At 37.3% G+C, this 27,486-nt stretch overlaps 1 protein-coding gene, 1 non-coding gene and 1 pseudogene across 3 annotated transcripts in view; 1 reads left to right on the top strand and 2 right to left on the bottom strand.

Moving 5' to 3' along the window:
• Positions 1-27,486, top strand: part of PTK2B (protein tyrosine kinase 2 beta) — a 167,111-nt gene that overhangs the window by 57,348 nt on the left and 82,277 nt on the right. The window lies entirely within an intron of this gene.
• Positions 885-15,302, bottom strand: LOC127546549 (heme oxygenase 2-like; annotated as a pseudogene).
• Positions 12,325-12,427, bottom strand: LOC127552592 (U6 spliceosomal RNA). Its single transcript, XR_007951461.1, has one exon. It is a non-coding gene; the product is annotated as a U6 spliceosomal RNA (small nuclear RNA).

Here is a 27,486-nt window from a genome sequence, read left to right on the forward strand (position 1 = left end):
GAAAGAACTGGGATCAATAGATAGGAATTATAGGGAATAATAATGATAATAAGAAAAAGCTAATTTTTGTGTAGCATTTTTAGATTTGCAATGGTATTTTATAAACTTTGTCTCATTTTATCTTTGCAACAATCTTAAGAGATAAATACTATTTTCCCCATTTAATAGATTTTTTAAGTGTTTCAGACTGAAGTTAAATAACTTGCACAGGGCTACATAGTTTGAGGTGGAATTTGAACTCAGCTCTTCCTGACTTAGGCCCATTACTCTATTGCATAGATGGTTGCCTCTGGGAGGCAGATTTTAACTCAGGATAAAACATTTCTTAACAATTATAATCACCCAAAGCTGGAGCTTGCTGTTTTATGAAATAGTGAGGATCCTCATTTCTCCTGTGATTGAACTGACTTCATCAAGCCTTTATTAAGAACTTTACATGGGCAAAGTACTATGTTATACATAGGCAGTCAAAAGCAAAAACGAACCAGCTGCTGTCCTCAAGGAGATACCATTCATGCACAAAATAGTAAATGCAAGAAAATTTGAAGGAAAAGAGAAAGCTAACACTTAAGACTGGCTTCCCATATGAAGTGTTATACCACAGGAAGTGAATCTAACCTTAAGTTAATCAATTAACACACATTTGTAAAATGCCTATTATAGGCAAGACACTATTCTTGGTACACACTGGGGAAGCCCAAATGCTCAGTGAATCTGTGATTTCATCTTTTCTTTCATTGGTGTAGACAGGAACCCATCCACACTTTTCTCTTCTCTCTGATTCTTGATCATATCCTCCCATAAATTTGTCATTGAGGACTACCCAAGATACTGGAAGATTTCCTTGATAAATATTTTATTTTTTTGAAGTATAAACTTTATTGGATGCTTTAGCATTTACATTGATTGGCTACATGAGAACCCTAACTCTTTGCTTCTATGGTTCTGTCCAGAAAGACAATAAGGGTTGGTTTGTTGAAGGAAGTAGTTAAAATGAAACTTCCTCAGTCAAGGGTAGAAACCTGGTTCCCAACCCCAGAAACACAGGCTATTTTCCTCTCAGAGTTATGTGTTCCCCTGCCTTTGGTGTGGTGAGCACAGTGTAGCAGCAGCTTTATTCTTTTTCTCTCTCCCCTCTTTCCACCCCAACCTGTTAACTATTGTTTTGAGTGAAGCATTTCATCCACTGAGAGTGATCAACACAAACCTGAGTGATGAGAGGAGAGGAAAGAAGAAGAGAATCCTAAGTACAAGGTGGAGCCCTTAGGGGAAGAGTTCACTCCAAGAGGCTGAGGGAAATTGCTCCACTTCATAGGGGTTTTTGGATCTAAGCTGTGCTTCCTGTATCACTAAGTTCTGGATTTGATTCTTCCTCTGGATTTATATTGCTGAAGAGGGTCCAAGATCCCAATCTCTCCCCCTTAGTCTCTGGGTTACAAAATCTTATTGCAGAAAGCAATCTATTAGTGTCTGGTTTTATTGGTTGCTTGTTTTCTCAAACCCAGTTTTTTTTTTTTAACAACAACAACAAAAAAACTCACCTGAGGAAGTGGTTTAGTTGGTAGGGTTAGGGTAGGGGTGAGGGAGAATTGACTGAGATCATTTCTGGAGGCTCCCAGGGTCCCAGGCTGCTCCTTTACATGAAGAACCAAGCCATCAGCAGTGAGCACGAGTTGAAGGTTGGGCTGCCTCAATATGGCCATGACATTTTTGAAGGAGCAAGCACTACCCTCATGGGCACCTTGTTGAGCATCATAGTACGGACACTTGTGGACATCTCCTTTCCTATCATGTATCAGGAGCTCTCCATCCAGGAATTCTTTGACCACCAGAGAACCACACTTATTCAGTTCATTGAAAATCTGCATGTTAGCCTCCTTGACAATTTTTTCCTTGGTCTTCAGATCCAGGTCCAGAGCATTCATTTTGACTTGATAAAACAGCTTGACCTTTGGACATTGTCTATATTCTCACACAGGGAAAACTGGATCCCTTTTCCTGTGCTTGGGAGCTTCAGTATCTGCTAGGCTACCTTCTTTAGTACCTGGCTCCCAGAGAGGTCCCCCATAAGCCATGTGTAGGCATGGGCCACAAGGAACTCTGGCTCATGTAGCCCCATGTAATGGGTCTGGTCTACATACTGCTGAGTAATAGGCTTTGAACACTTCACTTTCTCCTGCCAGTCCTCACCAAAGAAATACTCCATGTCCTTGGTCTTTGCTTCTTTGTGCTGTAGCTCCATAGAGAAATACAAGGGAGCAAAGGCTAGATGATTTTTGTTGAAGTCCATCTCTTCTTCTAGAGCTGAGTATGGGAAATAAAGTACAGTGGTAAATAGCTTGAAGAGATCCTTCTTGATATAATCTTTCAAGAAATCTTTGACAAAATAGGTATTCTGAGCATGGTCATGAGACGTCTTGATCTCATTCTTTAGAAGCTCAGAAAGATCTGCTTGTTTTTCATGGTTTTTCCATTTAGATTTTCTGTAGCCTTTTTTTTTTCCAGATTCATCACTCTCTCTGATGATGTCTTCAATTTAGATGATATTTTGGCTTAGTGCAGCTCTTCAAGCTTTCTTTCACCTCTCTGGTCCTGCAGGGATTCAGGGAAAGTTAATGAGATTTTCTTGAATGTCAACACATATCACACCCTCTTCTGGATTACCTATAACTTGTTCTGTTTTGTCTGCTGGCATCACTGCCTCAACTCAATATTTTAAATGTAACTTTTAATTTTTAACTTTTTTTTCAATTGTCAAATATTTCTTTTCTCTTCTTTTTTCTTCAATAGCTGTCCTTTTCCACATGTTTTCAGAGAAAAATAAAACCTCTTGCAACAAGTTCCTTTTTGGTTATATCCAGAAATGGAGGGCTCAATCTGCATTTGCAGGAATCAACTTAAGTCAATAAGCATTTGTTTCCTAAGCATCTTGTATGTGCTAGGTACTGTGCTAGCATGCTTCATTTTCTATCCTCTGGAATTCTGAATCCCTATTGGTCATTGCATGAAACAGAGTTCTTGAATCCTTCAAAGTTGTCTTTACAATGTTATTATTATTGTAAAAATGATTCTAGTTTTGCTGACTTTATTCTGCATCAGTTCATATAAGTTTTTCCAGGTTTCTTTTAAATTGTCCCTCTCATTCTTTCTTATAGTATAGTAGTATTCCATTACATTCATATATTATAAATTTTTCACCCATTCTGGGGTGCTTCCTTAATTTCTAGTTCTTTGACATTACAATAAGACTTGCTGTAACTATTTTTTCTCTTATGGGTTTCTTTCCTATTTCTTTGGTAGAAAGGAATAGTTGCGCATTGCTTTTCAAAATAGTTGGACCAGTTCACAGCTCTCCCAAAAGTGGCTTACCTGTTTTCCCACAGCCCTTTCAGCCTTTGCCATTTTCCTTTCTTCATCTTTCTCTATCAATTTGATAAGTGTGAGATGGAACCTGAGTTATACCACTGGGTCAAAGGATATACAAATTTTTAGTGATGTGGAGGAGGGGGACATAGTTCCAAATTACTTTCCATGGCTAGACCAATTCACAGCACCACCAATAGTGCATTGATGTGCCTATTTATCCCATAGCTCTTTCAACATCTGACATTTTTGTCTTTTTTGCCAATCTGATGATTGTAAGATAAAAGTTCAAAGTTGCTCCAATTTTAATTTCTATAATTAGTACTGATTTAGAGCAGGGATTCTTAAACTTTTTTCACTTTCAATTGGCCCAACAAATTTTTATGTGACATTGGGATGTAGGTATATATCTACATACAGGTATCAAATGATATACAAATCAATATGGGTATACCAATCAAACCTTTACAAATAATAAATCATAATTTCATAATCCCCACATTCAGTTATGTGACTCCATGTTGGGTTATGATCACAGTTTAAGAAGGTTTGATGTAGAGCCTTTTTTCCCAAATGACTTGGGTAGTTTGTACATCTTCCTTTGAGAGCTGCCTGTTTCTATCCTTTATTTATCAACTGAGGACCATTTCTTAATTTTTCTGAATATCATTAGGATATTAGTGGGGCACTCTGGCTGTCTACCTGTTACTATTCATGCTTTCCCTATGACTAGCCCATTTTTCTCTTCCCATCATGCACTTCCTCAGCAGCATCCTTTACTCCTATTGTTTGAATTCCTTATAGGTTATATGTTACAGTCTACTCACAACAACAACAGCCTCTCCATTTCCTTCTGTGTGACATTTATTTTTAATGCTTTGGACTCTATTGAATTTTATATCTTGATAGTAACCAATGAAATAGAGGCATTAGGAGTAAAAAGACAAAAATAAAGTATTCTTGCCCTCAAGAAGCTTTCATTATTGGGGAGAGTGAAAGGTATACTTATATTAAGTATATACAAAACATATGAAGCCAACCAAAAATCATTTATGGAGGAACCACTAACAGCTGGAGAAGGGGTAGTGGGGATGAAGATAGATTTCATGTAAGATGTGGTACTTGAGTTAAACCTTAATGGAAATACAAATTCTAAGAGTTATAATTAAGGCAGAAACCCATTTCAAGAACTACAAAAGTATGTAGGCCAGAGATGAAACACCAAATTCAGGGGACAGGAAATAGATCAGTTTGTATGTAACATAAGGTATATGGAGAGGAATAGAGAATGGAGCCAGACTGCAAAGGTCTCAGTTACTGAAAACACTCAAAAGTATGTGGAAAGATGGAAAGTGGAGCTAGACTGTAAAAGTCTCAGTTACTGAAAATACTCAAAGGGAAGCTGGATTTTCTGCAAGTACAGATGTTATAAAGGGGGAATTCATGCTTCAGGTAGGGTTTGTACTACAGGACCTATTTTACTCTTGGATTAAGGGAGTTTCTGATTCATCCAAAGATGTTCTCATGACCTCAAGAATCAAAATCCCCTCACCCAGTAATTTCCCCTATTTCAGGTTCATGTTCAAGATCTGCTTCATATGTCAGGAAATAGTTGATATAACATTAAATAATGTAGTAAAATCATGATTAATGTCTAATGTTTGCTAATATGACTGGTTTTGGGAGGGTGAGGCATCTGTCTCACTCTGAGACTTTCCTACCTGCATGTATAGAGTGAGCAACCTACTGGCAGCAGGTTTTTTCCTCACCTGGTCAGACTCAGGACTTCTTGGCTTAGTTACTCTGCCAGTAGAGCCAGGAGTAGAAGAGTGGGTCTGTTGGTGGTCCCATGTCTAGTATGATTCTCCCAGGGTCTTCTCCATTCTCTCTCCTCCCTGAGGACCTCCCTCTTCTGTCCCTTTGCCACTTCCTGGGTGTGATTCATGCCTTCCTCCTCCCTACTCTGCCTGGCTGGTATGTGTCATTTCCTGACGTTGGTGAAACCCAGACTTGCGCTGGTCCCCATGTGACTGGCCCTTAGGGGATTAGGGCTGAGGATTCTATTCTTCCCATCCCCCTTCCTCAAAAAAAAAAAAAAAAAACACCTCAGTAGCTGTTTCAGCTGTGTAAAGAAAAGTTCCCTGATTACTTGACAAGATGAATTTTTTGACTTTGGAAATTATCTTGGGTTCAAAGAAGGTAAGACTTGGATCTTACAGGCATATTCTGTTTTACCTAGAAACCTTTGGCTCACCCCCATTCTTGAGAGTCTCCTCTTCTCCTCTCTTATAGCCTAAGCCTCCTTCCTCATTGTCTTTGAAGAAGCTCTTGCATTGTCATCCACCTCTTCAGAGTTCCACAGAAGGACTACGTCAATTGTGGACTTTTGAGATTTTGTGAATTTACTAAAATATGTTATTGAGCTCATTCAGTGCTTTGCACAGTGCCTGATACATAGTAGAATGCTTAATGAATTTTTATTAATTGAGAAGCACATATAGTCCCCATCCTTAAAGAGCTTACATTCTATTAATAGGGGAAAATACATATACACAGATAAGTGGTTATAAAATAAATGCAAGGCCATTTCCAGGATGGGAGAGGGAAGGTGACTAAGTTCTGAGGATGGAAAGAAGATAGGGATCATATTAAGTAGAGATGAGCAGCAATACATTGGAAAGAGTTGTTAGAGTTCTGAATTTTCATTGGAAATTCATCTTTACTGGAAAGGTTTTTAGAGTCAGATGACCTAGATTCAATCCTAGCCTCATTTTTTCTACCTAGGTGGACTTGGGAAATTGTTTGGGCCTCTCCTTATTTATAAAATAAAAGAGATGAGTTAGGTGATCCCTAAGAGTCTTTCCAATTCAAAATCTATGATTCTATGAGAATAGAGAGCATTCGAAAAATGGGGGAATAGCCTAGGCAAAAGCACAGAGGGAAGGTTCGAGTTTGCTATACTTTACTGGAAGAATTCCCTAGGGCTGAGATTCCCTTTCTTGCCGTACTTTAAACCAGGGCTTCTTAGACTTTTTCATCTTGTTTCACCCGAGAAATTTTTATGTGACACTCTCTCTCTCTCTCTCTCTCTCTCTCTCTCTCTCTCTCTCTCTCTATATATATATATACACACACACACACATATACATATAATATATATATATATATATATATACTTATATGAACCTACAGATATATAAAAGTTATTCAAATCAAACATCTACTGATAATGATAATTTCATGACCCCACATTCATTTGGGGGGTCTTTTTATGAGACCCCATATAGTGTTCTGACCCACAGTTTAAGAAGCTGGGTTCTAAATACTTCAGTTCCACCCAGCTTTTTCTGAAGTAGCCTGGTTATATCTAGCACAATGAAGATCTAGCTTAAGGATTTGCCTTTCCTAGGACCAAGTCTCCTCTGAGCCCCAGTTCTCTCTGGACTGTGCCACTTTTGCCCATTAAAAACTAGCCATTTCACTAATACAGTTTTTGGTGAAGTTGTGAACTGATCCAACCATTCTGGAGAGCAATTTGGAACTATGCCCAAACTGTGCATATCCCTTGATCCAGCAGTATTTCTATTGGGCCTATATCCCAAAGAGATCATAAAAAAAGAAAAAGAACCCATATGCAAAAAATGTTTGCAGCAGCCCTTTTTGTTGTAGCAAAGAACTGGAAACTGGGTGGATGCTCATCAGTTGGAGAATAGCTGAATAAGTTATACTACATGAATGTTATGGAATATTATTATTCTATAAGAAATGATCAGCAGGATATTTGAACTGAGGCAAAATGAAGTAAGTAGAACTAAGAGAATACTGTACACAGGAATAAGAACATTATATGATGATCAATTCTTATGGATGTGGCTCTTTTTAATAATGAAGTGATTCAGGTCAATTCCAATAATGTTGTGATGGAGAGAGCCATCTGCATCTAGAAAAAGGCCTATAGGGATTAATGTGGATCCCAATATAGTATTTTTACCTTTTTTGTTGTTGTTTGCTTGCTTTTTGCTTTTTTCTCATTTTTCCCTTTTTGATCTGATTTTTCTTGTTCAGCATGATAAATGTGGATATATATTTACATATATAGATGTAAAAGAATTATACATGTTTAATCTATATTGGATTATTTGCTGTATAGGGGAAGAGGTTGGAGAAGGGATAGAGAAAAATTTGAAACACAAGGCTTTGTAAAGGTGAATGGTGAAAACTATCTTTGCATGTATTTTGAAAATAAAAGCTATTATTTTAAAAAGTGAGTCACTGGGGAAAATACCAACTGACATTTATATAGAGTCTTAAAGTCTATATAATTTTCTATGCCTTATTTTATCTATTCTTCACCATAATACTTCGAAGTAAGTATTGCAGATCATAGGTTCATAATTTTAAAGCTGAAAGGGATCTCAAAGTTCACTGAGTTAAATCCTTCCTCTCCATCTCGAGTGGGTACTCCAACTGGAGTACCTTCAGATCAGGGTATACAGAACATATCTGGAATATTTTATTCTTATGGGGGGGGATTTTAGCTAAATTGGAGCACCTTCAGAGAAGAATGCATAGAACATCCCTGGAATATTTTATTCATGAGGGGGATTTCTAGATAAATTGAAATACCTTCAGAACAAAATAGAACACATCTGAAATATGTTATTCATAGGGGAAGATTCTAGATGAACTGGAGTACCTTCAGAACAGGGTTTATAGAATACTAGAATATTTTAGTTATGGGGAGATTATTCTAGATAAACTGGAACACCTTCAAAGCAAGATATATAGAACATTTCTGGAATATTTTATTCTTATGGGGCAGGGGGAGAATTGTAGAGAAACTGAAACATCTGAGCAGAATGACTGGGATAGTTGAAGATTTAGAAACCATGACAAAGTGAATTGGTCAAAGGATTTGGAAGTATTCAGCCTAGAAAAGAGTAGGGAAAGATGGACTGTCATCAAAAACATGAAGGCCTATCATTTAGAATAGACTTCTACCATTTAGGGAGCAGAAATAGGAAATAGGGAGTGGTAGAAGGAAGAGAGACAGATTTTGGCTCAGTAAAATGAAGGGCTTTTAGAAAATAGAGCAGGTTACATTGCAAAATAAGAAGTGAGTTTCCTGTACTGGGTCTGTTCAATTAGAGGCCCTTTGGCCACGAACCAGGACTACTAGAAGAAGGGTACTTGCATGGAGTTAGTCCAGATGTCCTCTGAGGTCCTATCTAATACTAAGATTCAATTCCTAGATTCACCTCTCATTCTGTCTATTCTTCCCGTCCAGAGATACTTTGATGATAGCCTATCTTCTTCTTCAAACTAGGGTCTTACAGAGCTTCTTCATCTAGCAGTGTCCTCTGAGCACTGGGATGGGCCTGTCTCTTTGCAAGCTACTTGGTACTTTAACATTTTAAATATACATTTTTATTGGTTGGTCAATTCTTCCCCTGTGGGGCCTGTAGGTCAAGATTATTCTTCCCCATGCAGGAAGATGAAGATAGATGAAGGCCACTGCTGGATCAAGATTAGAAGCCAAAGACCTCAGCATCTTAGTGACTGAGGTTGCTCAATTCTACTATCTCTTTGAAGTGGAAAAGTAAATTTCATTTGAGTCTAGCTACAGATAATGATGACACTGAGCCCATGAATCTTATGATTTACTCATCTTTAGCTAACTCTATTAAAACCTAAATAAAGTTATGGCTATACATTTTTTGTTGTTTTAAATAACTACATAGTATCATAATTTTAGTACTGGAAAGGATTCAGAGGACATCTAATTCAATGACCTCATTTTACAGATGAGCTTAAGGAAAGGTAATACTTTGCTTAAGGAGAAGAAAAGTATCAGAAGCAGATTTTTGGATAACAGTTTTCTTTTTTTCTTTTTTTTTCCTTCTTCACTATCATCATCCTTTATTTTTCTTAATGCTCATTTTTTAAAAAAAATGTTGATTTCCTAATTCTATTCCTCCATCTGGCACTTCTTTCACCATCGAAAAGGCAAGAAATAGGATATCAATTATAAATATGAAGTCATGTAAAAATAGTTTCATATTAACCATGTTACAAAAAAAGGGAAAAATAGCAAGACAAACAAAGCAATTGAAAAAAATATGCTTCAATCTGTACTCTGAGTTCATCAGTTCTCTCTCTCTGATAATGGATGGCAATTTTCTTCATAAATCTTTTAGAATTTTCTTAGATGACAAAATAACTGAGTCTTTCACAGTTCATCATTGTTACAAATATACATTAATCTTCTGGTTCTACTCATTTCACTTTGTATCACTTCATATAAGTCTTTCCAAGTTTTACTGAAACCATTCTCTTCATTATTTCTTATAGCACAATTGTATTCCATCACTATTATAGGATACACATTGTCCTGCTATTCCCCAAAAGAAGCATATCTCCTAATTTCCAGTTCTTTGCCTCCAGAAAAAAAATTGCTATACATCTTGTTGTACATATGAATCCTTTTCCTCTTTCTTTGATCTCTTTAGAATAAACATCTATAGTGATTTTTCTGAGTCAAAGAATATACAAAGTTGTATAGCCATTTAGATATAGTTCCAAATTGTTCTTCAAAGTGGTTGGACTATTTCATATCTCCATCAATAGTGCATTGGTATATCTATTTTTCGCATCCCTTCTAGCATCGCTTTTCTGTCATGTTAGCTGATATGATGGGTGTGACATGGTTCCTCAGTGTTGTTTTAATTTCTATTTCTTTAAATTAACAATAAAATAGAACATTTTGTCATATAACAACTGATACCTTTGATTTCTTCTGAAAACTGCCTGGTCATATCCTTTGACCATTTATCAACTGGGAAATGCCTCTTAATTTTATAAATTTGGCTCTGTCCCTTATATAGAGAATTTGAGAAGTAAGGCCTTTATTGAAAAAACTTACTCCCTCCTTCCCCAGTTTCCTGTTCTCCTAATTTTGGCTGCATTGGTTTTGTTTGTGCAAAAACTTGTTAAAATTTCATGTACTCAAAATTATCTATTTTACTTCCCATGATCTTCTCTTTCTCTTGTTTGGTCATAAATGCTTTCCTTATCCATAGATCTGAAAAGTCAATGTTCTTTATCTTATACCCTAGGTGTGTTTACATTAGTTATGTCTGGTTATACTGTATCTCTCCTCACCCCAACCTTCTAATTATTCTTTAAAACAAAGAACAAAAGTTAAAACAAAAAGGCAGGGACCACACCCAATAGTGTATGCACCCATGGTTCTTAACCTTTTTATTATAAGGAAAGAAGTGTATCTTTAGCTTTTTTCCAGGGCAGTAATAGGTAACCAAAATCAAATAGCATTTATTTTATTTTATTTTTTTCCACTTTCAAAAACATTTATTTTAATAGTACATTGTTTTTCTAATTACATGTAAAGGTGGTTTTCAACATTCATTTTTGAAAGATTTTGTGTTGCAAAAAAATTTTTTATCTCTGCCTTACCTACTTCCTTCCCAATTCAGCAAGCAATCTGAGATATGCTATATATTCATTTTTAATATATGAGTCATGCTGGGAAAGAAAAATCAGAACAAAAGGAGAAAACCATGAAAAAGAAAAAAAAAACAAAAGATAAAAAAGGTGAAAATAAAATGCTTTGATTTGCATTTAATCTCTATAGTTCTCTTTCTGGATATAGATGGAATTTTCCATCCAAAATTTGTTGAAATTGTCTAAAATCACTGAATTTCTGAGAAGAGCTAAGTCTATTATAGTTGATATAATCTTGCTATTGCTATGTAAAATATTTTCTTGGTTTTGCTCACTTCACTCAGCATCATTTCACATAAATCTTTCTAGGCTTTTCTGAAATCAGTGTGTTCATCATGTTTTATATAACAGTATTCTACTACATTTATATATCATAGATTATTCAGCCATTCCCTAATTGATGGACATCCACTCATTTTCCAATTCTTTGCTAACAAAAAAGGACCTGCTGCAAAAATTTTTGTTCATGTGGGTCCTTTCCATTTTTTGTGATCTCGTTGGGATTCAGACCCAATTGTGAAATTGATAGATCAAAGGGTATGCACAATTTGATACTCCTTTGGATATAGTTCCAAATTTCTCTTCAGAATAGCTGAATAGTTTATAACTCCACCAACAAAGCATTAATGTTGCCATTTTCCCATATTTCCTCCAATATTTATCATTATCTTTTCCCATCATTTTAGTCAATCTGATAGAAATTTACATTTCTCTAATCAATAGTGTTTTAGAACATTTTTATATGAGTATATATGATTTTAATTTCTTTATCTGAAAATAGTTTATGTCCTTTGACCATTTATCAATTAGACAATGAATTGTATATTTATAAATTTGACTCAGTTCTCCATATATTTTAGAAGTGAGGCCTTTATTAGAAATACTGACTATAAAAATTGTTTCCCAGTTTTCTGCTTACCTTATAATCTTGGTTGTATTGGTTTGGTTTGTGCAAACCTTTTTTTTAGTTTACTGTAATCATAATTATCCATTTTATATTTCATAATGTTCTCTATTTCTTGATAATTTCTAGTCCCTCACTGCTAATTTGCTTTCCAAGTTTTACTGAAACCATTCTCTTCATTATTTCTTGCTAATTTGCTTATAGAATCACCTTTAATATCTAAATTGTATACCATTTTGATCTTATACACCTAACTGATGTGAGATGTTGGTCTATCCTAGTTTCTGCCATATTCTTTTCTACTGTTCCCAGCAACTTTTGTGAAATAGTGAGTTCTTTTTCCAGAAGTTGGAGTTTTGGGGTTTATAAAACAGTACTATAGTCATTGATTATTATGTCCTGTGAACCTAACCTATTCCACTGATCGGTAACTCTATTTCTTAGCCAGTATCAAATAGTTTTGGTGACCACTGCTTTGTAATAAAATTTTAAGCCTGGTTTGGCAAAGCCACCATCATTTTCATTTTTTTTCATTAATTCTCTTTGTAGTCTTCATGAATTGGAATGTCATCCTTGTGTAGGAGCCATGCTAATCTTTTCTGTAACATTCCAAATTTAGTGAGCACATTCTCTTGATCCTTTCTTTTTTCAGATAAATTTTTAAATTATTTTTTCTAGTTCTATAAAATGATTTTTTGGCAATTTGAAATGTCATTGAATAATTTAGGTAGAATAGTAGAATATCAGTCTATTCATGAGCAACTAACATTTTTCCAATTGTTTAGATCTAACTTTATTTGTATAGAAAGCTTTTTTGTAATTTTGCTCATATATTTCCTGGGTTTGTGCTGGCAGGTACACTCCCAATATCATCCATAGTTATTTTAAATGGAATTTTTTCTATCCCTTGCTGATGATGTTTGTGGGTTTATTTCATATCCTGTAATTTTGCTAAAATTGTTAATTGTTTCAAATAATTTTTACTTATTTCTTTAGGAATCTCTATACCACTATGTAATCTGCAAAGAGAATCACATAGTATTCTTATGACTATATATTCTTGAAGCTTCAACAAGATCATATGACTGTATATCTCCACTTTCCTTTGCCCAGGCCCCATAAATGTCAGTCTTTGACATAGACATAGAGATAGGAGGCACATTAGTGTTTGTCTCCAGATTAAACATGATAACTGTCTTCAAGTATTTGATGGGATTATATTTCTTCTACTTGGCTTTAGAAGACAGAACTAGGATCAATGGGTGCAAGTTCCAAAATAAACAAATTAGGTTTGATGTCAGGAGAAATGTCCCCAAAATTAGAGCTTCCTTTGGATTAGTTAGTCAATGAGGTATCTTTTGACAAAAATTCTATGATTTAAAGGAACTCTAGAAGGAAATGATGGGCCATCTGTTGCACTAGAAACTTTATATTAAAAGCATTCTTCTCAATCCTCTCTGATTTTTGAATGTAGCAAGAGCTTGTCTTGGAGAGATGCTTCCAAATATCAATTGGACCCAAAGTTAGGGCCAATTCTGGTGAAGGAGGAACAGTTCTGGGAGAATATTCCTAGGGAAAATGGACTTGTACTTACCAGGACTTGACCACCAGCCCATATAGAGCATATTTTTCCCACAGGAAAAACACTAGCACAAAAACTAGCACAAACACAGGCACAAAACAGAACCCAAATAGAACACAAAATAGGACCCACATGGTGTCATGGAAAGAATACTGAATTTAGAATCAAACAATATGGGTTCACATCCTAGCTTTGCCACTGAATGATCCTAATTTGGACTCTCCCTTACTTTCTCCTCCCTAAAATAGGCAGGGTTCTGTGCTAGGTATTAGGAGTGTACAAAGACAAAATTAAAAAAAAAAGTTACTATTCTTAAGGAATTTACATCCTATATTATCAGAAATAATAGTAATGGCTCATATTTTATAGACTTATCAATACAAGACACTTCTACAAGATCTTGTTTGAATCCTACAATGACTCATGAAACAAGTAGGATGATTAGTGTACTTTTTTTTTTTTGTAGAAAAATGTGGAAAGCCCAGAAACTTGAAATAAATCGTCCGTGGTCTAATAGGTAGTAAGGAGAGATGCTTGAATTCAGGCTCAGGTCCCCTGACTCAACTATAATGTTCTTTCTATAAAATACCATTTGTTATCTCTTAGTCCTACTGCTAAATCAGAACCAGTACATGGCCAAGCCTGTCAGCGGACAGGAGCTATTCTAGCAAGCAGTGAGGGACAGAAATCTAGAATAGGCCATCATATTGGCCATTCTTTTATCACTATCCTTTCCATTTTTGTTTGTTAAAGATTACTGTCTTTGAGGTGAGCAGATCCTGTGAAGGAGGGTCTGGAATCTTGGTCATTACCAATATTAATTATTGACCATCAGCTAACAATAGGTCCAAGAGCCCCAAACTTTGGCCCTGCTGCCAGCATATTTCTTGGGGTCCAGGGGAACAAGTTTCATGGAGATGTAAAGATGGGAAACACTTGCTTCTTCAGGTGCCTCAGCCCCTTCCTCCTCTGTAACCACAACTGTTAAAGACCCAGAAAAGAAAGTTCTTATCACCCAATTCACTGGCACCATCAAATAGCTCAATGTTACAAATAGGTGGGATGTTATCAATGAAAATATCATGGAGGAAGATGTGTTTGTACCTTCTTTGCTACTCCCTTTAATAGAAGATTACCTGAACAATTAGTCTTCTATTAAAATGTGAGATGCTTGTCAGAAGGGACAATCTTGCTTTTCCTATTTACATCCCCAACCTTTAGTCCTGGAACTTTGACCATAGCACAAAGTAAATAAATGCTTTTAAATTATTTAATTCTTTCTTCTGTCTCCTTTCATTTTTCTTTCCACCTGATTGCTCATTTCCTACCTGTATGGGAGACTGCTTCCTGGCTGAGGTTCCTGTTTTTTGGTTTATAATATGCAGATTTACTCTGCCCCAGCCCTAGAATTTCAGAAGGAGGCAGGAAGGCTTAGTTGAAGCTGTTCCACTCTAAAAGGGAAGAGCCTGTAAGGGAATCCTGGCAGATGAATGTCTTCTGCTCTAAGTGTTTAAGTCTCTTGATGGATGGGGAGGAAGGAGAGAAGGAGAAACAAGTTGTGTGACTTTGGAAAAAAATGAAGTTAGGTAGATGGGAGTATTTCAGAAGAGGAGTGAAAGCTATGATCTAAGATTGAACTCCAGTCATAGAATCATAGCATTTTTTGAGCAGAAACAGACCAAAAGTAGAATCAAATTTTGTAGTTGGGCCAGTAAGATGTTCTTATTCTCTGTTAGAATTTCAGACCAGCACTTTAGGTGGCTAGGGGTCATGCTGATCTTTGCTTTCTTCTAACTGAGGATGAGGGATTAAAGAAAATCTGCCATGCTGGTATCTATGCTTGCCATGGGAGCTCAGCCCTTCACAGTATGCTACCAGCCTATCATGCCAATTTTGTTTCACACCATGATTCCTTTTCTCTGTGCTCTCCATCCCGACCACACTGATGTTCTTGTTGATCCTCATTAAAAGAATTCTGAACTTAAACATCAATTAAATGAGTCCTTCCATATCTCTACACAGTAGAAATTGAGAGGGTTGTGCATAAAGCCGAGAATCTCTATCATGTACAATTTGCTTTTCTTATAATATAAATTTATTGCTATTTTCAAAGCTGTTCAGGGTCTTCCTGTAATCTGAATTACTGAGTATGGACATCAGGAAGGACTTTGGTAGCCAAAGTTATCTAACAGAATGGCTTTGTGTTGCTGTTGAGAATCCAGATGCCAAATTTCTGAGGTCTTAATCTATCACATAATTTTTGGATGTTTCCCCAAAGAATGCTAGTATAACCTTTCAACCCATCCTCTCATCTTTCTCTCTTGTTCTCTGTCCTTTCATTCTTTACACGTTAGGCCAATAAGATTGCACAATGAAAAGGAGGTTGGAGTAGGAAGAGATGTAGTAATGATTAGGATTTGATAATTGGAATAAACATTTTGTAGCACCAAAAGGCTGCATGATACAGTGGGAAGACATTTGACTTGGGAACAGAGAGACCATGTCTGTGATTATTGTCTCCCTGTCTTTTTTCATCCTTATATTATCTACCTCACAAAGTTGGAGTGAGGAAAGTGCTTTGTAATGAACTTTAAAGAACTGTGGGCTGTTATTATTAGTCATAACAGCAGGTAAGGGAATCAGTTTCTTCCCGGAATATGCTATTTTCCCCTCACCCTCACATAAAGCAATGTGCCTAGTGAATTTTTTGATTTCGGTGTCTTCACTAGAGGCAATTTGGAAGTATGCTCTGGCATGTTGGCACCTGGATGAGACCCAGACTGTCCCATTCTGGTTATGGTCCTGCTTTTTCCATTGCTTTTCTTTCTTTATTAGAGCCTAGAAAAACTGTGTCATTCAATGACTCAATCAACAAGCATTTACTTTTTTTATTATTATTATTATAGCTTTTTATTTACAAGATATATGCATGGGTAATTTTTCAGCATTCATTGACAACTGCAAAATCTTTTGTTCCAAAATTTCCCCTTCTTCCCCCTTCTCCCTTCCCCAGATGGCAGGTTGACCAATACCTTAAACAAGCATTTATTAAAGCACCTACTAGGTACCAGGTGCTGGGAATACAAAGATTAAAAAAAATGGAACTTTTCTTTGTCTTCAAGGATCTTACAAGCCTACACACACACACACACACACACACACACACACACACTTATGTAAAATAAACACAGTGTCATTTCATTGAAGGACTTAGCAGCTGGAGAGAGAGAAAAAAAGATTTATGTAGGAGATTATTTAAATTGAATTTTAAATAAGTGAGGGAATCCCCTAGCAGTTTCCCTTTGACTTCTCTCTCTCTGCCTTCAGAAAAATCAGAAAGGATGTGATGATAGGACTAAGCATTTTTAGTCTGTCTCTCAAGACTAGCACTCTCTCCCTCCTCATTTCTGCATCTTAGTTTCCTTGGTAGAATTCCTTCAAGACTCAGTTAAAGTCCTACCTCTGCAAGAAACCTTTTCTTACCTACAACTTGCTTCCATGTTGTCTCACTCATTAGATTGTGAGCTTTTTAAGTACAGGGGTTAATTTTTACGTTTCTTTGTATGCCCAGCATTAATTTATTAGTGCTTGGCACATAGTAGGTGTTTAATAAATGCTTGCCTACTCAGACTTTAATCTTAAATCCCGGCAAAATTGTGCATGAACCTGGGAGAATGCCTGGGCTTCTACCTCTCCACCTTTCAGCTCTAAATCTTTTGGGAAAGAAGCCTTGTTTCTGCATTGGAGAAAGATCTGATGAAAGGTCAATGAGATATTGAAATGAAACAAAAAGTGCTCCAGGAGTGTCATCCCTCCCTTCATTTTCCTCTTCAAAATCCCTTGAAAAGGGCTGTCTAACCTTGGCTCGGTTCTCCCTGCAACACTCACTGTCCTTTGAGACATTCCTCAGCACATCTATTTTGAACCTGCAGCTGGTGCTGCTGAGAATAACCGGAGCTGTGATATTGGGAAAAGGAGAAAGAAAAATTATCTTCTCTCTGTACCCTCCCCCTTCCCTACGTTTATCTCTCTGGCCTCCTTCTTTCAGCATTGACAATTACAAAATCTTTTTTCTAATCTCTAATCTGCCAGGTCCTAAGAACTCTTTCCCCTCTTCTAATTTTCCTTCGGTGATCGAAAGTAATAATAATAGCAGATAGTCTGCAGATTTTTCCAAAGCATTTTACAAACATTATCCCATTTGTCTCTCCCAAAAGGCCTTCTGAGATATCATTGCCTTCATTTCATAGATGGATAAACTGAGGATCATTGAGATCAAGTACCGATAGTTACATTGCTAATAACTATTGAGGTTTGAGGAGAATTTGAATCCAGGTTTTTTTTTCCTTTTTTAGTTCTCTAAAATTTATTTGCAATTCAATATCAAAAAGAGCAAAATACTGCCAGATCATAATCCTTAATCATTTCCACATCAAAGAAAGCTGTCCAGGGGAAACCTTCAGTTCCATCATGACCATTTGCTTTCTTATGTATTTGACACATAACAGTATGTCAGAGACTTTAAATACATCAATCCAAAGCAAATACCTTATCTATCCCCAATAAAAGTCATGGTTTTTCTTATTCCAAAACCAGTACTCTTTCTATTACCTCATGCTGAGCTGAAGGTGACATTGAGATTTTACATATTAGGAAACTAAGTCCCAGAGAGAAGTGACTTATTCAGTATTTCACACAGCAGAACTGGGACTTGGGCCCAGATCTCCTCAGTCTTCCTTTTTGCATCATGTTAATGTCTTTAGATAAGTGCTATCATGTATTAAAGCTGTTAAAATGGAAGCTTATTACCATGGTATACAGAAAAGTCATTGTAGCTGCCTATAAACTTAAGACACTTTTACCTAAAGAAGCAGATTGGCAGTGATGATAAAATCCAAAGGCCTTCACTACAGACACATATTAACTCACAGGATAGAGAGCTTGAAGACTAATTTGGGATATCAATGGGAATGGAGGATTCAGGCAAAAGGATTCAGGGCAAAAGATGCAACTGGATTCCTGGGGCCAAGTTCTGGAGAAGAAAAATAGTTCAGTGATTCTATGAAAGGCTGTTCCTTTGATTTGTTACATTCAGGGTCTGCCAAGCTCCCATCACTCTTTCATGTTGAATAGAGCACATGGATATTTCTACGAGGGAGAGCTAGGTGACAAAGTAGACAGAGCTCTGGGCTTGGAGTCAGCAAGACATAAATTCAAATGTGGCCTCAAACTCTTATTAGCTGTGTGACCTCGACCAAGTCGTTTAATCTCTGCTTCACTTTCATAATCTGTAAAATGGGGATAATAGTAACCTCTCTCTCTCAGGTTTTTTGTGAGGATAAAATGAAATAATATTCACAAAGTTCTTTGCAAACTTAAAGCACCATATAAATGCTAGCTATTAATAATAATGATGATAGTAATTATTATTATCTGTCACACATCAAGATAACTAAGGGTAGTAGACAACATTTTGTGATTCTCCATGTACATATTAAAATAGTCCACTCAGTAGAGCAACCAAGTACATCAGCCAGGATCAGGATGTTATTTTAGAGACTGGTCTGGTTCAAGACAGACTGATTAATTTTTCTGTCTCTAATGTCACAGACAGGGAAATAGCATTCAGAGAGAGTAGATATAGCACAGGACGTGGGGGAGTATAGCTACAGAGGATTCTGGAAATGAAGCTAGTGTTTATTATATACCATGGTCATGAAGAATAAAGATTTCTAAGACGGAAGAATACAAATTGGAATGCTTTCCCATTTCCTTGGGATGCAGAACATCTTTGCAAATCTTGATAACTTGAGCTTTATAAAGTAAAAAGGGAAAAGTCTATATACTATTGTACCTCTCTTTATCCGTTTGGTCTAACTGTATTTGATTACTGTGTGCAAAGCACTTGAGAAACAAACAGAAAAATAAGATAGGAACTGTCCCCACATTGGAATGCAGATGACATATGGAAGATTTCTATTGCAAGTGAAAGAGAAAGGTCCATGGTCTTTAAGGTACAAAGCAAAGCAGGTGATAATACCTCCTCTGTTATCTCACTCCCACTGATTAAATCATCTCACTTTCTAATGCTGAACTTGTACAGTTTTAAGGACTTGACAAGAACTTTCTTTTTGGATCTTCAATAGATATGGCTGTAGCACCTGCAGGAGCAGTGGCCAGGCTGCGTCTCCACAATGACTGCCATCCAGGCTGTGGAAAATGGGCTGAAAATGCTGCTATTCCCAAGGTTCTTGGGCTATCTCCATCATGGTCCAAAGGATGATGACGGTCTGGGTGGTGGTGATTAACTTGCCTGGCATGACTGCTTTCTCTCTCTCTCTTAGAGTGTCTTGCTCCTTCAGCTGGACTGGTCCATCTGCCCTGTCAGTGGCAGTTCCAAGAAATCCAGTAGATATTTATTAAGTGCCTACCATGTACCAAGCATTGCACTTAGCACTGGGGATGCAATGATTAAAAAAGAAAAAGTTTGTACCATCAAGGAACTTAAATCTAATGGGCTGTGAGATGATCAGCAATTGATGGGGATGACCAATTCCTCCACAGGACTTTTTTCTGTATAAGGGTTGTGAGGACTGGGTGGTGGTCTTGAAAGGGCAGCTCTGCCACTCTCAGGAATCTTGCATTCATTTGCCTATTGCTGGCAGATGGTTGTAGTTGTTACTGGTGGTGATGAAGAAGGTGTGATTCTTCTCCACAATTAATCTTCTCCTAAGTGATGGTTGCGGGGGATGGAGGCAGGTATTTTAGTTTAGGGGACACTGCTATTCTCAAAGCGCTCAGAGTCTTGGGCTGTCTCCATCAGGCTTTAAAGGAAGATGGTTTTTAAGATGGTGACTGGGATTTGTTTGATGTATCTGACATATTTTGTCTCTGCCTCCCCCTCAGGATGCCTCGTTCCTCTGTATATGATGTTCATAGAAATTAAGTGACTTGGCTAGGATGATATAGTAGTAAATGTCTGAATCTCTCCCCAGGAGGTTATAGCTGCTCTGTGTGTTAAAGAAACATGATCTAAATTTAAGACTTCCTTCCTTCAAAGGCAATACTCCATCTCAGCTTTCTTTTTCTTGCTCCATTTTTTTGTGGTTGACTTTGTCCTTTTTCATCCTTATTGCCCTTCTCCCTCCCTCCACTCTACCACCACCTCATCACCCTCCTGGTTCTGCTGTTGAACGTGACTCTTTGGAGTTAAAGGAATGGAGAAATATTATGGGAAAGATGGCTTCAGGAAAGAGGACACCTTACTTTGAAACGTCTGCCCTTCCTGTTCATGCTCATCAAACTCTGTGTGTGCTATTTTTAGATGTTTCTGTTTGTGGTCTAGTTTTCTAGTCTTGGTGCAAAACCCTTTGGTTTCTTCTGACTTCTGTAACATCTGGGAAAAAGAGGGGGAAGGGCATCTTGCGCTGTTCTGTTTCCATGTTCCTCATCATAAGACAGTTTCCCCCATTTTTACCCTCTGGTTTTTAAATAAGTTTTTTAGTGAACAAAAATCTATTTTCTCTCCCTCCCACCTCTCACCTCCTCTCCATTAGAAAGGGAAAAAAAAAGAGAATTGAAGATCTTTCTTACAAATATGCACAGTCAAGCAGAACAAATTCCCACATTCTCTATATCCAAAATATGGAATTTATTCTGTTCTGTCATATCTCTGTCAGGAGGTAGGTAACATACTCATCATTAATCCTTTGAAAATTTAGTTAGTTATTATACTAATCAGAGGTCTCACATCTTTCAAAGTTGTTTGTCTTTACAATGTTATTGTTAACTAGAGAAATTGTTCTTTTTGTCTGCTCCTTTTACTCTGTATCAATTCATAGAATTCTTTTCAAGTTTTTCTGAAATGGTTCCTTTTATCATTTCTTACAGAAATTACATTATGTTTACATTACATTATGTTCATTACAAAATTATATTACATTATCTTCATGTGATTGGTTATTATCCTTTGAAATGGACCAATATTCATATAACATAAATTATTCCCCAACTGATGAGTACCCTTTTAGTTTCCAGCTCTTTGCCATCACAAAAATAATTCCTTACATGTTTTTCGGCATTTTAATCTTTTCCATTTCTTGGATCTCTTTGGAGTGATCCATAGTATCCATGGCATCATTAGGCCCAAAGAAATGTACCATTTAGTAAGTGTGAGGGATAGTTTCAGATTATTCTATAGAATGATTGGACCCATCCACAGCTCCACTGTTTCCCTCTGATTTTTTTTTTTTTTTTTTGCTGAGGCAATAGGGATTAAGTGACTTGTCCAGGTCACACAGCTAGGAAGTGTTAAGTGTCTGAGGTCAGTTTTGAACTCTGGTCCTCCTGACTTCAAGGCTGGTGTTCTATCCACTGTGCCATCTAGTTGCCCCTTCCCTCTGATTTTTAAAGGAAAACAAATAAGCCTAATTTTACCACAAATTGACCTTTGAAAATCTTTCAGAAAGGTTCACTAGTCAAGCTGTCTTTAAATTAGACTGATTAAATTTCTGGATTCTTTGGGAGTTTGACTGTTTGATTGTTATGTATGTAGTCAATGAAAATACCAGCAGGTTGTGATGCTGGAGAGTATAGATGCAGCTCCTTCTGTACCTAAAAGATCATTTGAAGCATTTAATTGAAAAGAAGAATTCATGGGGAACTGGAAAAGCAGCCTTGGGCAACTGAATATCAGTTTTTTTATCTTGTAATTTTGAGGAGCCTATTCAATTCAATTAAATAATTAAATTTATTAAGTGTCTACTGTATGCTATAGAATACAAAGAAAAAAATAATAGTACCTAATCTCAAGGGGCTAGTATCGAGATATTTAGGTATACAAATAAAATACACAAAATATTTTTGAAGCAGATCAGTTGTTTTCTGATAAAGGGAACACTTAGTAAAGAAATTCTCTTACCAATGCAGGTTAACACTTCCTCTTGATAGTCTTAAAGTGCTGTATGGGGCCCTGAGAAATTTTTTGTCCAGAGTCACACTATGTGTCAAAGTTAAGATTTGAACCCAGGTTTTCTAGACTCTTAAGAACAGCTTTTTGACCACTACATCACAGTGTTTCTCTGTAAAAATATAGAAAGAGTAAATGGGGACTGATTTCATTGTGTAGAGAACTCCCAGATGTGAGTCAGAAGCTTTCTGCAAATTATTGTCTGAGAGTGTTGCCTAGGACACCGAGTCACAGGGGGTCACACAGCTAGGAAATGTCTGAGCCAGCACTTGCACTCAGATTGGGTCTCTGTCCACTATGGTAGGCTGCTTCTTAGACAAAGTAGATACCAAATACTTGGAAGAAGAAAGGAATAGGTAGCACTAACAGTAGGGAAAGCCTTCCCCAGGAGGTTATATCTGCTCTGTGTATTAAAGAAGACTACGAATTCTGTGAGACAGAGGTTCCAGATCTAGGAGTTCTATGAGGTCTGTGCAAAGGCATGGAAGTAGGAGACAAAATATTGTTTGCAAAAATCATCTATTAGGCCACTTTGATTGTAATACAGAATTCTTGATGAGGAGTACTATATGATTGATCTGGAAAGATAGATTGGAAATAGATTGTGAAGTGCTTTAAATGACACAAAGAGGTGATTTAATTTATCCTGGAAACAATAGGGGGCCATGTCTTGTTCCTGAGAAGAGGGATGACATGATTTAGGAATATCATCAATTTGGCTGCTGGAGAGATTGGAGAAGAGAGAGACACTTGAGGCAGGAAGACCAATTAGGAGACCATTGTCATTATAAAGGTAAGAGGTGATTTTTCCATCAAGGAAACTTTTGTAGTTTTTTAGGCAAGAGAACCTGAACTAGAGTGGCGGCCATGTCACTGGATAGGAAGGGACAAATAAGAAAGATGGTATAGAAGTGGATTTAATAAAACTTGGCAGTTGATGGACTCTTGAAAGAAGAATGAGTGAGATATTAGAGGAGAGGATAATGCTGACATCTGGATATTAGGAAAAGTGATGATGCTCTTGAAAGAAATACAAAGTATCTCGAGAGGAGAGGTAAAGATATCTTGGTCTTCCTAAGTAGCACTAGCCTAAAAGATTTCCTAGGAAAATAGACTCACTAATCTGAAGAGGGTCAGCTGCAAGTGGAATGGAACATGGGCTAATTATCAGGATCCCTTGGTTGTTCTGTCAACTGATCCTTTGCCTCAAGCTTCTCTAGCATGCTGCCTTCCTCTAGGTTCCAAAAAAGTAGGGAGTCACTCATCTATACATCAGGATCCCTCTGGGCTTTATTATTTAATAATAAGCATATTAGTTTTATTTACATTGTTGTTTACTTGATTTTTAAATTTTTTAAAAAAGCTTTTTATTTTCAAAACACATGCATAGATAGTTTTCAACATTCACTCTTGCAAAATCTTGTGTTCCCCAATTTTTTCTCCCTTCCTTCCCCCATCTCCTTCCTTAGATGGCAAGTAATCCAATATATGTTAAACATGTGCAATTCTTTTATACCTATTTCCACATTTATCTTGCTGCACAAGAAAAATCAGATTAAAAAAGAAAAAAATGAGAAAGAAAACAAAATTCAAGCAAACAACAAAAGTGAAAATTCTATGTTGTGATCCATACTCAGTTCCCACAGTTCTCTCTCTGGGTGCAGATGGCTCTCTTCACCACAAGATCTTTGGAACTAGCTTGAATCACCTCATTGTTGAAAAGAACCACGTCCATCAGAACTGATCACCACATAATCTTGTTGCTATATACAGTGTTCTCTTGGTTCTGTTCACTTCACTTAGTATGAGTTCATGGAAATCTCTCCTAGCCTTTCTGAAATTAGCCTGTTGATCATTGTTTCTTTTAGAACAATAATATTCTCTAACCTTCATATACCATAACTTATTTAGTCATTTTCCAAAGGATGGGTATCCATTCAGTTTCCAGGTCCTTGCCACTATAAAAAGGCCTGCTACAAATGTTTTTACATGTGTGGGACCTTTTCCCTTTTTGAATGCTCTCTTTGGGATACAGACCTTGTAGATGAAAAGGTATGCACAGTTTGATAGGCCTTTGGGCATAGTTCATATTGCTCTCCAGAATGTTGGATGTATTCCCAATTCCACCAACAATGTATCAGTATCCCAGTTTTCCCACATCCCCTCCAATATTCTGCATTATCTTTTCCTGTCATCTTAGTCAATCTGACAGGTGTGTAGTGTATCTCAGAGTTGATATTGACTTAGTTTTGAAATGGATCACAGAAGCTCTGGAAGGATCTTAGAGATCATTTAAATCAGTAGTTTCCAAGGGGATAAGACATATACTAGGAGGGTACATAGGACTAGTGATGAAGGTTTGCAAACACAATAAAGAGCATGGATTTCCTTGGTCTGGCAAATGCTACTCTGTAGGCTCTCTCCAAGGGCTGGGGTGCAGCAAAGGCAACAGGAAGAGCCTAGGGGATGATGCAAGAAGGAAGGCAGAAAGAGAAGGAATAAGCTTTTATTAAGTATCTGTTACGTGCCAGGCACTGTGCTAAATATTTTGCAAATCTTATATTTTTTGACCCTTACAACTATCCTGGGAAGTAGATGGTATCATTTCCCCCATTTTACAGCTGAGGAAACTGAGTCAGAAAGTGGTTAAGTGTTTTACCGCGGATCACACAGTTAATGAGCATTTGAATTAGCATTTGAATCTGATTCTTCTCAACCTCAATCCCAGTGCTCTATTTATCCCATCATAAACATGGCAACCAGAGACAGACTCGGGCTGACCTGGACGTCCAGGGTGTCCTGATGGCAGTGGTTTCAAGAGGACAGGACTGAGGAGGTCAGGGACTGGTCACGGCAATAGTTCTAAAAGACTAAGGTGACAGTGATTGAGGCGGAGGCAAGGGGACTCATAGAGCCCAAGGTGGAGCAACTGGATTTTCGTTTTTTTTGTTTTCCTTCAAGAACTTAGAGCTTTGTGATTGTGGTTGGGAGAGCCAATGAAGGCTGAGCAAGAGTCCGGGACAATGGGGAGAGGTCTAAGGCACGTGGCCAGGTGTACAGGCTGGTAGAAGGTGACGATACTTAACGCGTGTTTTTCAAGTATTGGTTATGTACTGAGCACTATGTTAAGTGCTGAGGAAATCAGGAAAAAAATGAACCATCTTAGGATCTCGTCAGGGTGTATACAGACATAAAAAACACAAAATATCTACACTTTGGGCAGGAGGCACTAGCATCTGGGCAGGCAAAATGGTTATGATTAGATTAGATTGAGAGCTCCTTGAAGTCAGATTGGCTTTTTGTATCCGAGGCACTTTAGCACAATGCCCGGCACACTGCTGTTATTCAGCGGTTTCAGTTCATGTGACTTTTCATGACCTCATTCTGAGTTTTCTTGGCAAAGATTAATGGCATGATTTGCCATTTCCTTTTCCCACTCGTTTTACAGATGAGGAAACTGAAGCAAATAGGGTTAAGTGATTTGCCAAGAGTTATATAGCCAAGAAGCGTTTGAATTCATATTTTCCTGACCCCAAGCTTGGTGCTTTATCCACTGAACCATCTAGCTTTGATAGATGGATAGATGTGTGTGTACACACACACACACACACACACACACACACACACACACACACACAAAGATGTGGGGGGAGAGAGGCAGAGAAATAGAAGGAGACAGAAAGAAAGAGAGAGACAGACAGAGTGATGGAGAGATAAAGACAGGTACACACACACACAAAGAAGCAGAGAGAGAGAAACAGAGAGAGAGAGAGGAAGAAGCAGAGAGAAAGAAAGAGATTCAGAGAGACAGAGAAAGAGAGAGAGGGAGAGAGGATGGAGGGAAAAGAGAGAATCTTATATAAATGTAAGCTTATAAATATGTAAAATATAATTATTTAAAAAATAAGTAAAGGAATGAGACTATGAATTCTTCAAGTCCCTCTTGCCCTGTTCCTAAAGCATGTAGCTCACAGTCATTAATTTTAGAGCTAAGAAAGAACACAAGAATTCAATCACTCCCTCTGTGATTTGGAGTGACTCATCTCTATGCCTCCATTTTCTCATTAGTTAAATAGGAATGATAATATGGACACCAGCTTCCTCACAGAATAATTGTGAGGAAAGTACCATATAAATCTTAAATCATTATAAATCTGGAATATCATTTTAATAATACACATGTAATATAATTATAATAATTAGGCTTAATTTTAAGAGCAACTGTCTAATAAGTTGCAGAAAAAGATAGAAGTCCCTCCTGGACATTCTTATGCCGGTGAGATCACAGGTCAAGCAAGAAAACAAAAATTGAGAGGCAATGGCAACAAGTAGGCCCAGAATAAAAAAGTCTTGGCTTCCAAGCTCTAACTCTCACACATGCTGCCTATGTGACTCTGAACAAGTCTCGTAACTTCTCACTGGCCTCAGGTAACTCCCTAAGAATATGGTGTGTAGAAAGAGAACTGTTCTCTACTAGTGATCGTAGTTAGAGTTGGAAGAGACTGAAGAGCTCAACGTACAAGTTTGAAGCCACTATTAAATTAACACCAGTGGCTTCCTATTGCTTCAATAATCTAATATAAAAACTCTCTGTTTGGGTTTTAAAGCCCTCCATTCCCTTCCTATTTTTCTGGTCTTCTAACACCCTCTTCATCTCCAGGTATTCTGAGATCCAGAGACAATGGTCTCCTGGCCTTTCTTTGCACTAGACTCTCTATCCTCTGGTCATGGGCACTTTTTCTGGAAGTTCCTTGAAGGCAGGGAATGTTTGGTTATTATCTTTATTATCCCCAGTACCTTGCACAGTGTCTGGTATATGGTAGACTTTGGATACATTCTTATTGGATTAAAAAAGTTGGCTTCCCTTTAGTGTCTGAGAAAACTTTAGTACACCCCTTTCACCATTTACTTCTACCTGAGAGGGAAAACAGATTCTGAGTCTTACCAGAATAATGCAGTCCCTATCTGCTCTTCCCCTGAGCTTCCCTCCCCTCCCCATCTTTTCTCTCCTTTCCTCCCTTCTTACCTCTTCTTCCCTGCCCTCTCCTTTCCCTCTTTCTCTGTCACATGCTCTGGACTTCCTCTTCCCTCGCTTTTAACCTGTCTGCCTTCCTGTTTAGTATCACTGGCAGAGAGTATCATTGAGAA

Source organism: Antechinus flavipes, chromosome 2 (assembly GCF_016432865.1).
Source record: "Antechinus flavipes isolate AdamAnt ecotype Samford, QLD, Australia chromosome 2, AdamAnt_v2, whole genome shotgun sequence".
Classification (NCBI taxonomy): Eukaryota; Metazoa; Chordata; class Mammalia; order Dasyuromorphia; family Dasyuridae; genus Antechinus; species Antechinus flavipes.